Source organism: Furipterus horrens, unplaced genomic scaffold (genome assembly GCF_987537825.1).
Source record: "Furipterus horrens unplaced genomic scaffold, mFurHor1.1.pri manual_scaffold_17, whole genome shotgun sequence".
In the NCBI taxonomy this organism is placed as follows: Eukaryota; Metazoa; Chordata; class Mammalia; order Chiroptera; family Furipteridae; genus Furipterus; species Furipterus horrens.
Genome location: NW_028327187.1, coordinates 34170899 through 34184962, shown reverse-complemented (window position 1 = coordinate 34184962; position 14064 = coordinate 34170899). Strand labels below are relative to the sequence as shown.

At 41.9% G+C, this 14064-nt stretch overlaps 1 pseudogene; it reads left to right on the top strand.

The window, feature by feature from the left end:
* The first annotated feature begins 3327 nt into the window (after window positions 1-3327).
* LOC149990803 (testis-expressed protein 13C-1-like) lies at window positions 3328-3851 on the top strand (annotated as a pseudogene).
* The last annotated feature ends 10213 nt before the right edge of the window (window positions 3852-14064 follow it).

The following is a 14064-nucleotide window of genomic DNA, read 5'->3' as shown; positions in this document are numbered from 1 at the left end:
ACTTATGCTCTTTAGTTCTGCTTTGCTGGAACATACGCAAGGAACATTTAGGGTGACCTTCAGTCTGCCCTTCAGGGCACAGAAGCAGAACCACATACCTGGCATTCAGCCTTGCCTATAAACACCTGTCTTTTCCAAGTCCTTCTGGTTTTCCATTGTGCCTTAAGGTCCCTTCTAGCCATCTTTCAGGAAAACAACCTTCATTCCTTCCCTGGAAAGATTGCCATGGATCACACATCCAACCAAGGTACCAGGCCTTTTATCTCGTGGGCTTTTATTACCTTTGAAAGTCAATCCCAGTTCCTCAGGGCTTTTTGGTAACAACCAGAGCCCAAGCATGTCTTCTTTAGGTGTGACATTCCAGTCAAAATCTTAGTCAAAAAAACCTCTATTAACAACTGGTCTTATTAGTTTTATGCAAAGAAACTTATGCCAAACTCTGGAGGGATCAGATAGGGAGAAAAATATACAGTGTGAAGAAAAATCCTTGTCCTTCTAATATTCACTGAACTTGCATTTCCATTCTTTATATTTTCATTGTTTCCCCCACTAAAAAATTTTTTGTTTTTCCATTACAGTTGTCCCACTTTTTTCCCCCTCTGCTTCCCTGTACCCTGCCCCCACTTCTTCCACATTCAGTCCCCACCCAGTTGTCCATGTCCATGGGTCATTTATACATGTTCTTTGACTAGACCCTTCCCCTTCTTACCCCCTTCTCTCCCTCCCATCTCCCCCTTTGTTACTGTTAGTTTATTCCTTGTTTACATACCTTTGGTTCAATTTTGCTCATTTGTTTGTGTTGTTCATTAGTTTCCTGTAATAGGTGATAGCATAAGGTATTTTTCTGTCATTGCCTGGCTTATTTTGCTAAGCATAATTCTCTCTAGTTCCATCCATGTTGTTGCAAATGGTAGAAGTTCCTTCTTTCTTTCAGTACTTATTCATTGTCATTTTCCCCCTTTGTACTCGTGTTCCTCTCTGTCTCTCTCTGTTTCTTCATCTTCTTAAAGCAGACCCTTTAGCATCTCTTGCAATGCTGGTTTGGTGGAGATGTATTCTTTTAGCCTTCTTTTGTCTTGGAAACTCCTTATTTCACCTTCCATTTTGGATGAGAGCCTTGCTGGGTAGAGTATTCTTGGTTGTAGGCCTTTGTTTTTCATTGCTTGGAATATTTTTTGCCATTTCCTTCTGGCTTGTAGTGTTTCTGTTGAGAAATCTGACGATAGCCTTATTGGAGCTCCCTTGTATGTTATTAGTTGTTTCTCTCTTGCTGCTTTTAGGATTCTCTCTTTGTCTTTGAATGTTGCCATTTTAATTATGATGTGTCTTGAAGTGGGCCTGTTGGGGTTCATCTTCATTGGGACCCTTTGTGCTTCCTGGACTTGCGTGACTCTTTCTCTCCTCATGTTAGGAAAGTTTTCTGTCATTAGTTTTTCAAAGAGGTTTTCTATCCCTTGCTCTTTTTCTTCTGCTTCTGGAATTCCTATGATACGGATATTATTACGTTTCATGTTGTCCTGCAGCTGTCTTAGAGCCTCTTCAGTCTTGTTCAGTTTTTTTTCATTCTGTTGCACTGTCTGGGAGTTTTTGTCTACATTGTCTTCCAGCTTGCTGATCTGACCTTCTGCTTCCTCTAGCCTGCTTTTAATTCCTTCTACTGTGTTCTTCAATTCAGAGATCATATTCTTCATTTCCTCCTGGCTTTTATTGATAGCTTCTATGTTCTTTTTCATGCTCGTGTAATTCTCAATAAGTTCCTTGTAGTTTTGCTGGAGTTCCTTGTAGTTTCTGCTGGGCTCATTGAGCTTCTCCATAATCCATGTTTTGAATTCCATATCTGATAGTTGGCTCCCCTCTATTTCATTTAGCACTCTTTCTGGGGACTCTACCTTTCCTTTCAATGGGGGGTTGTTTCTCTGTTTCCCCATTTTTGTGACTCTTATTGTTTGTTGGTGCTTCTTAGAATGATCTGCACTTCCTGGCTCTGCCCCTGGTGGCATCAGATCCTGTACCAGTCTGGGCCTAGGCAGCCTGTTGGAGACTTCCAGGGATCTACTGCCTTTGTCTGACTTCTTTAGTTGTTAATCTATTCAATCTGTGATTAGGCGTCAGGGTTAAGGACCGTGGGTGTGGCAGCTTAATTCCTGTAGGCTGGGCTTTTGCTTCCCCTCAGGCTGACACCACTTGGAGAAGGAGGGAATGGTCTGCCTGCAGTGTGGGGATGAGTCAGCACTGGGACCCGGCCAGCCGCTTCCCCAGCTCTCCCCTCAAAGCCACCACACCGAACTCTCCCCAAGCATCTCTAGTCCTCTCTGCCTTCCCTCCGCTCCAGCCCAGGGTAAGTGGGGGCCAAAATATTTTCATATGTGATCCGCTTAAGAGCTCTTTTTCTCCAGCTGTTTCTCTCCGGCCAGCAAGAAACCCTGTGGCTTTTTGCTTTTCACAGCTGGATACTATTTTACTTCCCACTCTGTTGCTGTAGGCTGAGAAGACCAGCTGGGGGTTTAGACCCTGCCCTTCTCAGGGGGAACCCCCAGCTGCTACCCGTGTGAGCCCAGCCAGCCCTTCCACGTCTCCGCACTCCCTACCGGTCACGTTGTGATGTAGAGGCCTTTTCTGTCTCTCCGTGGTTATAAGACTTCTCTCCAGCTAGTGTTTGAGTAGCTATTCCAGATGATTTCTCCAAAATTAAGTTGTAAATGCAGACTGGTCCTGGGAGATGTTAGTGTAGCTTCCTCTTCCTCTTCCGCCATCTTATTTTTCTATTTTTGGCATATATTTTAAACTTTTTTGGTGCATATATAAAGTGTATATATACTTATAATTGATATATCTTGATGGATTGATCTTTTTAACGTTGTATAATATCCTTTTTATCTCAATTTTTGTCTGAAAATCTATGTTGTTTGATATTTGGAGAGCTACTCTAGCTGTCAACTGGTTACTGTCTGCATGGAATACCTCCATGTCCCATAATTATCAGGTGATGGACCAAGGAATGTCGGTCCCAGAAGGCCTTGCGGCATGACTCATAGCTTGTCTCTGTGACGTGCAACACTGTTGCCTGGCAGAAATTGGTGTGAGGAGGGCGTTGGTTTTGGACTTCGGAGGAAAACGAGGATGTGAGGGAGGAAAGAGGCTTAAGAGGCAGCCAGGACTAGGCTAGGACTGAACTAAGACTGAATAGAGAGCTGAGGGGTACACGTATTGGTGGCCGCAGCCTTTACTGGCGGCAGCGGAGATAGTGGCAGCGTGGCGAGGTATGTGGCGGCAGCGGCGGCAGCGGTGGCCTTTTTGCCTATGAGGCGGTCTGTTGACTAGGCTGTCATGGCCAGGAATGTGGACTTTGCAGAATACGCCAGCGGGTTCCGCCACAACGAGGTGATCAGCTTCATCAATGACGAAGTCCTCTGTAATGGCGGCAGCAGGGATTTCTACACTACCTTCCACTTGCAGTCATGGAGCGAGATGGAGGACTGGCTCTGGGCCATCGTGACTGACCCTGAGTTGCCGGCAGTGTCAAGAGGGCCTGTGCCTGGAGTGCGCTGGCCTTGGGCGTGCGTGTGAGTGCGAGGCAGCGCAAGCATCTGGTATACCGGGTCCGGCAGTTGCAGAACCAGGTGGAGGAGCTTGAGGGGGCTTTTGAGACTTGTGAGCTGCAGAGGCTGCGCAAAGAGCATGACAAGATGGCCTCGCAGCTGTACTTTACATAGGCCTCCTTGCAGCAGGCACTAAGTGAGCATGATGCGCTTTGTGGGCAGATCGAGATGTTGATCAGAATGACCTCGCTGGCCCATGAAACAGTGCCTGGGCTTCGACCTGTACAGCTTGGGCCATGGCATGGCCTCTGAATGGAGCACAGCAGAGAAATGTGAGGGCCCTTGATCCCAAGGGCTGTTCCTGGGCCCAGGCTTTGCAACAGCTCTTGCCAGTGCCATACCCATTTCCATTTCACCCACCATTCCCAATAGGATACCCATTCTTGCCACTTCTACTACCACCACCACCACCACCACCATCAGTATTCATGCAAGCAGAAGAGGCAGTAATCCCACCTAAGATGCCTCCCCCAGGGAGCAATATCCTTGCTCCATGGGCTGCATCGGGGGCCAAGGAGGAGATGGCCACACTGTGTAACCAGAAGAGACATAGCCATGAGGAAGGTCCTGAGATCCTACAGGATACAGTCCCCTTAGGAAACATCAACAGCCTTAGCCAGGTACAAGATCCAGAGAGGCCCCAGAGGCTGGTCAACCTGAGTGACAATAAGAACCACAGCCAGAAATATGGTACAGTGGGGCCCCAGGGGATGGTCCCCCTTGGGGATAGCTGGAGCCACAGCCAAGGAAAACATCTAGAGAGGCGGAAGGGTATGGTTACCATGGGTGACAGGAACAACAGCCAGGAAGAAGGCCTAGAGGGACCCCAGGATACGGTAACCTTGGGGGATGGTGGGATCCATGGGCAAGGAGAAAGTTCAAAAACACCCCAGGGGATGGCTCCTCTGGGGGGAGCAAAAGCCACTGCCAGGAAAAAGATCCAGAGGGGAGCAGGAGGAGCCAGAGTCAGGAGGTGATCCAGAGAGGCCCCAGGTGACTCCCCTGGGGGGCAGCAGGAGACTTGACATGAGACAATATCCAAAGGGACATCAATCTCAGTGACAGAAGGCTGGGCAACCAAAACAGAAAAGAGCCTCACAGAACTGGATTTGTCCATGTTGTAAAATGTTGAATTTTTCATGGTGCAATGCCTGCTATAGATGCAGGATAGTTTACATAGCAAATGAGAATGGAGGCCTGAAACCAGGACAAACTCATTAATTTCAGGAAGGTAAGAATGGAAATGCGCTAAAGAAAAACCAGTTTCCTAAGACCCCCTTCTAATAAAAAAGTAACTCATTTACTTCAAAGAAAAGTAGAAACCAAAGTTATCATAGAAAAAATTAAATAAAGTAATCCATTATTCCATTACCCAAAGTAACAACATTTTTTCATGGTGGGTACACATACACAAATACATATGTATTTATATAATTATTTTATTTTTCCTTTATTTTAAATTAAATTCATTGAGGTAACATTGGTTAATACTATTTTTTAAAATGAACTTGAACAAAAATGGACTGCTTTTGAGTATCACACTTACTCTTTAAATAGAGGATTTCTGCTAATTGCATTTAAGTTCTCAGGTGGTGAATTCTGGATTGCTGATTGGTTGATACTCTGCAGACGCTGAAGTCATGAAGCCTTTTTTCTCCTTTTCCACTCCATTCTATTTTCTTATTAACCTCCTTTTCCTGAAAATGCCATGTCTTTGGTTGGGAACAGTCATGTGTTTTTTAGAGTTATACTCTATATTGAATTTTAGGAGGACTACTTTTCCTTGAAAATGCTATTGTTCCTTTAAACTCCTGCAGTGTTTGTGTTTGCTTCTTGTTTTTGTTTGTTTACAGACAAGGGCCCATTTTTATTCTTCTGAGCCCCACGGAAAGAAGCTGAACCTGTCCCGTTAGAAGACTTCCCAGGAGCCTGAAGACATCACACCAGCCAAGACGAGTGGGAAATGAGTGAAGAAGAGATACTTTGGCATTCATCGGAGGAATAGGGAGGACAAAATAATTTTGTTAGAATTTAATTTCTCTGTTGGGGCAAGGAATTAATTCATGAGATTGCAGTGGTAAATTCCACAGATAACAACTTTGATGAATTTCAGGAACTTTCTTAAACAAACTTGTTCTCTGGTATGTGTTTGGACTAGACTTATATGTTAAATATCTTGTGTGCACACATTGTATCCTTATTTAGTGAGCTTGGTTAGATTATAGGAGAGAGCCTAATTTGAGATACAAAATAGATTGGAAGTGACTTCTTTGCCTTGCATGTAATGTGACCTTTAGGTAAACCCAATTGAAATAACATCCAGATAGTTTTGCAGTTTTGAGAGCAACATCAGATACACTCATGAAAGGACTTGAGTAACATAACTGCTCATCTCATTGGTCCCAGGTGAGACGAATGAGCAGTGGCAAATATTGGGAAAGGGCCTCACAAGCATGCAAGCAAGACTTTTCTGGTTCTGCTTTATTTCCTCCCTTGAGAGGGACAGCTATCCTCATTGTCTGAAAGACCATTGGGTGGCTGTCTTAAACAAAGGCAGTGCTTGGGGGAGTGTTGGTTATACTGGAAAGCCCTGAATGCCTCTGGGCTTCTTGTCTTCCACTTGGTGTGTTCTCTGTGGGCTCCCAGAGGCAGGTGGAACCCAGTGGGTAGAAATTTAGATCAGCCTCCAGTATGAACAAAAGATGTTCTAGAATTTCCCCTTTGAAATCTGCCCAGCTCACCAAGCTCAACCTTTGTCAGGATTTTTTGATTCTAACTAGGAATAAAGTGTGTGCATTTTCCTCCTGCATCTTCTGTGTGGTCTGTATCTCAGAGCAGGTTTGCTCAGAGGCTGCAGCTTAAATCTGCATCTTCTCTCCATCCCACTGAGGTGAAAGGTCAATTTCATTCACTCTTCCCAAGAATGGGAGGGAGGGGGGCTTCTGTGGGTCCTTCAATCATTTTGTGATTACCTGTGGTACCCTTGCTGTCCAAGTCCACTTGGTCCCTTGAAGGTGGGCATCTCTGCTGCTCCTGGGTCTGTGGGGTATGAGAGGTGTGGTGGGGAGAGGATTTCTGCCTAGGCTAGGTGACCTAATGCCTGGGGTCCAGCCTCCCTATGTGTACCAAGAAGCCATTTTCCTGAGGCCCTGTCTTTGAGTAGGAATTTCCCTCCTTCATTTCATTTCCATTTTCCAAGGCACTGCTCCCTCCCTCCTATGCACAGTCCCATCAAGGTGCTCGGGATTCTGGAAAACAGCCAGACTTCCTCTGCTAGTAAGACAAATGTTCCCTGAGGCAAATGCGGGTGGCTTGCTACCTGCTTGGTATAGGGGCAGACATGGGGCAGAGCACAGAAGTGATCCTGCCCACTAGCCTTCTCTCCCCTCAGAGGCCTGATTACTTGGTTACTTGGGAGGGCACTGGGGAGAAAGGGGGCAAGTAGGGACATCCAGCTGAAGCTCCATTTTCTGGGTTGGGGATGGTTTTATAATACTCTTGTGTGTGCTGATAGCTCCCTGGAATTTTTAGAGGATGGGACGCAGGTGAGACTTGGGACTGTTTCTGCATCATCTGTTTTGAGGCACCATCAGGTCGTTCTGGATCTCACTACTGTGGCTTCATGTGTGGTTTCAAATGGGCTCTGCTGTTCGTTGGCATGCCTTTAGGTCGGCATGAAGGCAGACTCACCCCGTGCATAGCTTTCATATCGTTGAATATAATTAAAGTCTTTCAGCGCTGACTTTTCCCGAAGCTACCTGAATCACTGAGGCTCTCAAATCACTGCTTTGTTCTGGGCTGCGTACACAAAAGAAAAGGCAGCAGGTTTCTGAGGCAGGAACCTGGAGTTTGGAGTTAGAGAGACCTGAGTTCAGATACTTGTTCTGCTATTCACTAGCTGTGTGACCCTGAACAAGTTACTGAACTTCTTTGATCCTCCCAAAAGTGTTTGTCCCTTTCTACCATTAGGGTTCTGCTCTGTGACAATGGGATGATGGGTATAAGGGATTATTAAGGATGATAAGAACTACCATTGGCTGCTTACTATGTTCCAGGCACCCCTTTTGGTGACTGTAAGGTGCAATAAGCACCCACGTTAATAGTTCTTTAAAAGTGAGTATTATTATCCCCATTTTACAGATGGTGACTCAATATCCAAATTTGGGAACTGGTGAAGCCTAGCTGCAAAATGAAATTTTACTGGTTTTAATGTCTGGGCTCTTTCCATTATATCACACTGCCTTAACCTTTTATCCTTTCTAAGTAATATATTTGCATGTTAACATCAATGCCTAAATCCAATGAAATGACTGAAATGCAGAGACTTTGAAGCATAGCGGCAGTTTGGTGATCATAGAGTTGCTCGTTTAGAACCTCTCAAGCTTTGGGATATGTGACCACCTAGGCTAGGCTGCCAGAGAGTAGGTCCACCTATTATCTCAGGACTGAAGGGAAAAAACAAGGTGGCACTTTAGGCAGCAGGAGTGACTTGATTCAGCAGGCTGGCCTTAGGAAAAGTTCACAGAGCCAAGTTCAATACTGTTAAGATAGATCCCATCCTGACTGCTCATCTAAAGTTTGTCTAAATTACTCTGTTTTTGTTTTAAGTGGCTAAGGTGCCAGCTGTAACAGTCCAATATATATGCATATATACTTTTCAGGGAGAAAGCAAGGGGAAAGAAAACTTCAAAAGCTTTAGACTCATGTTGGAAACTGGGCAATGGAATAAATGTTTTTAAAAGCATGCTACTAAATCTATGATAAAGTGTCAAAGAAATATATAATCTCCTTATCACATGCTAAGTAGTCTCAACACCGAGTAGTAGCAGATTCTTATTATGTGATGCAGGCACTATGTATAGCTTTCTTGAGTGGTTTCCTCACTTCTAGCACATGATAGAGTGAGTGCATCCACTGGCATGAAGCCTCACACAAACTCAGGGATATCAAGCAGCCCTGGCCTCTGATCTTATGAAGTTGCTGTTGAACAGATTTTCTCATTGACTGCATTTGCTCTTTGACACTTCAGGCAAGTAGTTAGGAGTACAATGAAATAAGCATAGAAATGCTACTGCATTTGGGTATCTACATCCCTAAGGGATCTACTGCAATTAATTCCTTGAGTACCACTCCCTCTTTGGTTCTCTGTTGGAAGCACTCTCTTCAGTTGACCTTAGAACCAATCGCTCCAGTGGGGCAGATCCTGGTCCATCTAGCACAACTTCTCTGAGGCATAAAGGAATGATAGAAAAGCATTATATCATTCCTAGTGTCAATATTAAAAGAAATGCCAATAGGAATCTCTAGCTTTTAAATTATTATTACTATACAGAGCAAGTAAACAGCGTGCATGTAGAGAAAGCTTCCTCTGTGCTGGGTGCTGTGGTAGGCTCTGTGGAAGTGGTCATTACTGTTCTTGATGATCCCTGTCTATTAGGAGAAATAAGACCAATATACATCAAACCCTAGTTATCAGCCTTTTCATCAATTGTTCTTTCATATTTTGTGGTCTGTAGATATCAATTTCTGAAAGATCCTGTGTATCAAACATCACTATTTAATAAATAATTATTTTCTCATTTAAAATGAACAAAGCCTGTATGTCTAAAGTCCCTTCGCACAAAGCTAATATAATTCCAACTAAAAGTGGTAACTTGCCATTTAAGTTTAAAATTTTTTGTGAAGATTCAAGTAATATTATTATTATTATTATTGCTATTATTATTATTATTACATGCAAACTAATCACAGGCAAATGGACCATTTTATTAGACAGCCAATACCTCATAATCCATCATTGTTACCTTCTTTAACTTCTATGAACTTTGAAAAGACAAGTTAGGAACAATTTCTGTAGAAAGCTAGTAGTTTTAATACATATTAAGTACCAGTAAGTGCTAAAGGATTTTCGAGGCATCCAAATTCAGTGCGTACTATTTTGGGATGCAAGGCAAAGCTTCCACAATAACCATATGGTTTCATATTGTGCCCCTAGTAAAACAAAAAGTTGCTAAGAAAGTTAACTTTGTTTTACTTCAAAATAATATGCAGTATTACAGCTTCACTTGTGACATTCTCCAGCTCTTTGTTTTTTATATTTATATGTACTATTTTAGTTTTTTTTCCTCATTCTGCACTACATTACAAAATAATTGCACACAAGGCAGAAACCTGTGATTACTTTTGTGGTAGGCAGCATTAAACCATACCCCAGTGTTTATAAAATGATGACAAAGAGCTCTCTGAGGGTTTTGCCTGTAAGTAAAAGTTTTAAGATATTTAATCTCATTTATTTTTTGCTTGATATATTTATTTTGATCATTCAGTGAGGCATGTTGGTTCCAGGAAAAAAAATGACTGAGCAAGTATTGAAAAATATTTTATACTTTCACCACTACAGTTCCTGACATTGTCTAGACAGTTTTGAAACTTCAGAACATATGTGACCTGCTTTAGAAAAGACTCATACTATTGAGCTCTCCTGTTAATCAATGTTTCTAGCATTTTTCATGAAATATTTGTTACTGAGGAAAAAAAATATAATGTCAACATTGCATCTGTAACTACAAAATGCATTTAGAAATCCAGCTTTAGTTGTTTTGTTTGTTGGATTATAACATGGCATTGGTACTTACAAAACTGCTCAGGAGAAACATTTATATAGTCCAGTTCATTCCATTCCTTTGCCAAATTTTGGTGTTTGTGATGTATAGATCAAAGTGGTTATCTATGGTTTAAAATAGAGGTTTCTTAAAAAATGTTCAGGCCAAATATATATATATATATATATATATATATATATATATATATATATATGAAACAACAGTCTCTTGGACTTTAATCTTTTAGTTTAAGCTATAGTGGTGGAACCTCATTTTGAGACTCCAAGAAAGAGAATGGATGTTTAGAAGGAAAGCTGGAGCATCTTTTTTTTTTTTTTTTTACAAAGAAGTGGTATTTTCTTGTACTGATATCATACCCCAAGTGCTGCACCAGCATGAAGGGAGGTAGAAGATTCAGTCACGATCCAAAGGTGACTAGGTTGGTGAGACCAAAAAGGCTACATGACAATTTATTTGTCTGTCAGGTGCTAAGATGTGAGATGTGCAGAGTTGTTTCTATAAACCAAAATGAGGCAGACCACAGGATAGACGTTGGTAAACGATGAATGTGAAAGAAGTCAACATCAGAAATGATATACTCCTTGAGGCAAATAAGAAGGCACACTCTGCAGAGAGTTCTCTCTACAAAGGGAAAGAGGGGGAAAACAAGGGAGCTTACTCAGTGCAGGTACGATGTTAGAATATGGGTGTGCAAAGAGTATGATTACAACATTATCCTTGTCTTTGAGGAGTTCTCAGACTAGTAGGGAAAGAAACTTTGAGTGTTTCTTAGATTCCAGGCACAGCAGACATGTCATTTCATTTTATCTTCACAGGGAAAGATAAGTAAAAACTGGCTAAGAGTGGCCTTCATTTGGCCTAGAAAAAGGAGAATTTTATTCTCTGTATCCAGGTCTGCCCAGGATAGGAGATGCCCAGACCATATAAGAAAAATGAACTGTTCAATGTTCTATTACTTTGCATAGATGCACTTATGATCCAGATTCCAGACCTGTAAGCCTGAGTAAATAGATCTTGACTCCGTAAGAGCCTTCCAAGACATACTAACCAATGAGGCCCAAGCGGAAACAATGTATCTGATCTCATAAGACATATAGATAGATATAGACATGCTACAAGTCAGGTCATAGGAGCAGTTGACACTTGAGAAGTGTACAAAAATACTCTAGAAATCAAAATTACAGTTGCTAGATAGATGACTGAAGCTCAGTGATCTCAGAGTTAGCATTGGGAGGTAGAAGACGATAGTGGTGAAAAACACAGGCTTTGAAGTCAGCAGCCTATACTCAAATCCTGGGCCTGGCACTGACCAGCTATCTTACCTCGACAGGCTACTTCTGAGTTTTGGCTTCCTCATAGGTAAAATGATAGCATATGTCTCATAGGGTTGTTGAAATAAATAAATATCATACATGCAAAGTCCTTAACAGGAATACCTGAAATGTGGTATACAGTTAATAAATATTAGCTATTATTCCAAGAATAAAACTTCAGAAGCAGGCAGAGTTTCAGCTAGAATTTAGGGAGCACCCTCTGAGTCATGAAGGAGCTTAAAATTAAGACAAGTTAAAGGGACTGCACATAGCAGACAGAAAGATAAAGAACTTGCAGTCTCAAGTAAGTTGTGCAGGTTTAGAATATAAATGGAGTTAGATGTCCCTAGAGCCTAGTCTCCATGTCCCTGGAGCCCCATCCTTTCCTCTATCACAGCTCTTAATAAGTGAATTCTAATTGTCTTCTTCGCTAGACTGTGAGCTACTTGAGTGCATACATGCGCTTTTCTTCTAACGTAGATACCTATTACAGTGTCTGTCATACAGTAGATGCTCATAAATGTTGCTTCAAAGACTAAACATATTTAAAATAGGCTTAAGTTAACACACATAACAAGCTTGTCTCTGGCTTTTCATGTATAAAAGGGCATTAGAAAAATTAGCCTCATAGATAATCAAAAGGAGATGCTATTTATATTAAAATTTTTTTTCTTTCCATTTTTGTAAAGGAAGTGAATTTTAGTGTCAAGAGAATGTGTAAACTCACCACGAGTGACAATATTATAACACTGTCACAGGAGAATTCACACCTATAGATGAGCTAGTTGAAGAACAAGGTTAGTTTGGAAGGTTAGAGAAAAAGATTCTAAAATGTCACATCCACTCCATAAAACTGACTATCCTTGGCATCATCCTTTTAATCTACCTGGGTTTGAGAATAGCCCAGGGCATTTGAAATGAAGACAATTAGCACCTTAGGCAGGGCATCCACATGCAAAATTCTGTCACCTCTCAGAGGCTTCAGGAGGTGACAAGTTTAGATAAGAAAACACTTTCAACCTTGGCTGACAGTTTGTCAATGCTTTTATATTTGGTTTAAATGGCATCTATATTCTAAGTAGTGTAGTTTGCTTTCAACTGTGACTCTCTCTTCACATCACAATTTTTATTTTTCAGGCCATTTAAAAACAAGAGCAAAAATCTTTATGGGGTGAGAATGGAGGAAACAGCTCTTGCTTCTTGCATACATACGAGTTCAGTCCATTTCCCTTCTGTTTCTCTCTAAAGTATGCTTGGCTTTCCTTTAAAGCTCAGAATGTTAAAGCTGGAAGTAGCGTTAGAGGTCACCTAGTTCAACTCCATTTGACAGATGGAGAAAATGAGGCTCAGAGAGAGGAAGTGATTTAGTGGCAAAGCATGGAGTATAATTTGACTCTCACTATTGCTGGACTAGTCCTCCTTCCAATTCATCTACCCATTTCAAAGGTGGACCAGAGGCATGTAGAACCAAATGGGTGTGTGTGTGTGTGTGTGTGTGTGTGTGTGTGTGTTTCTCTTACTTTCCTGAAAGCGCTGATTTTATTCATTCATTCACTCAACAAATATATTTAGCATCTAATATATGGCAGACAGTGAAGATACAGTAGTGACCAAGGTACACAAAATCCTGCTGTCATGGACCCTATGTTCTCATGGAGGAGACAGACAATAAACAATCAGATAATTCTGCTTCTAAGTGGATTATACTTGTATTTGGGCCCATTCTTCCTAACTCTCTGATGATGACTCCATTGCCCCCCTCTTTCATTTTTCCCCCTTTTTATCCCTTGCGAATATGGCGAGAGAGAAGGAAGAGAGCCCTTTCAATCTCTCTTTCTCTACACTTTAAGCTCAGCGTGAAGTTTTGAATTTGTTCAAGTCAGGTTTAGTACCGGTGTAGCACTAGAGTGAAGATGTCAGTATTTTTCATCAACACTGCAATAGTGGGCTGGCTCAGCTGTCAGCTTGCTTGTGAGATGACAATGAGATACTGGATGTGAGAGTTGTACCATTACCTTATAATTTCTCTGTTCTTTTTTTATATGATTTTCATTGTGCTGAACCCCATCGTACCTGGCTGCTTTGACAGGTGTGCTATTTCAGCAATACAGAACAAAACAGAGAACGAAAAGAAGAATGCATGGTACGTTTTTGCTGTCAGATCCAGGTTGCTTTGTTCCTAAGTTTGTGCATGATTTGTTCAGGATTGTTCAGAGACAGAAGAGGTTAGGTTTCATTTTTAACCTATGTGATACTGAGTGTTCTCACAGTTTACTCACAGGTGGGCTGCTGTCCTTATGCACTGGATGAAGGAATCTTCTTCCCTGTCTTCTCCTTTCATGTTTGAAATTCCACCATTGTGATTAATTTCTCTGGGCTAATCATTTGCCCACTCAAAATATAAAGAGTTCAAGGAGGACTCATCTCTCAAGTCCTTAACACTGGTGTATGCATTCATTTATCAGAGGTGAAATTGGCCCTAAACAAATGAGGTAGGAAAATAATGAGACAATCTTGACTCAGTTCCCC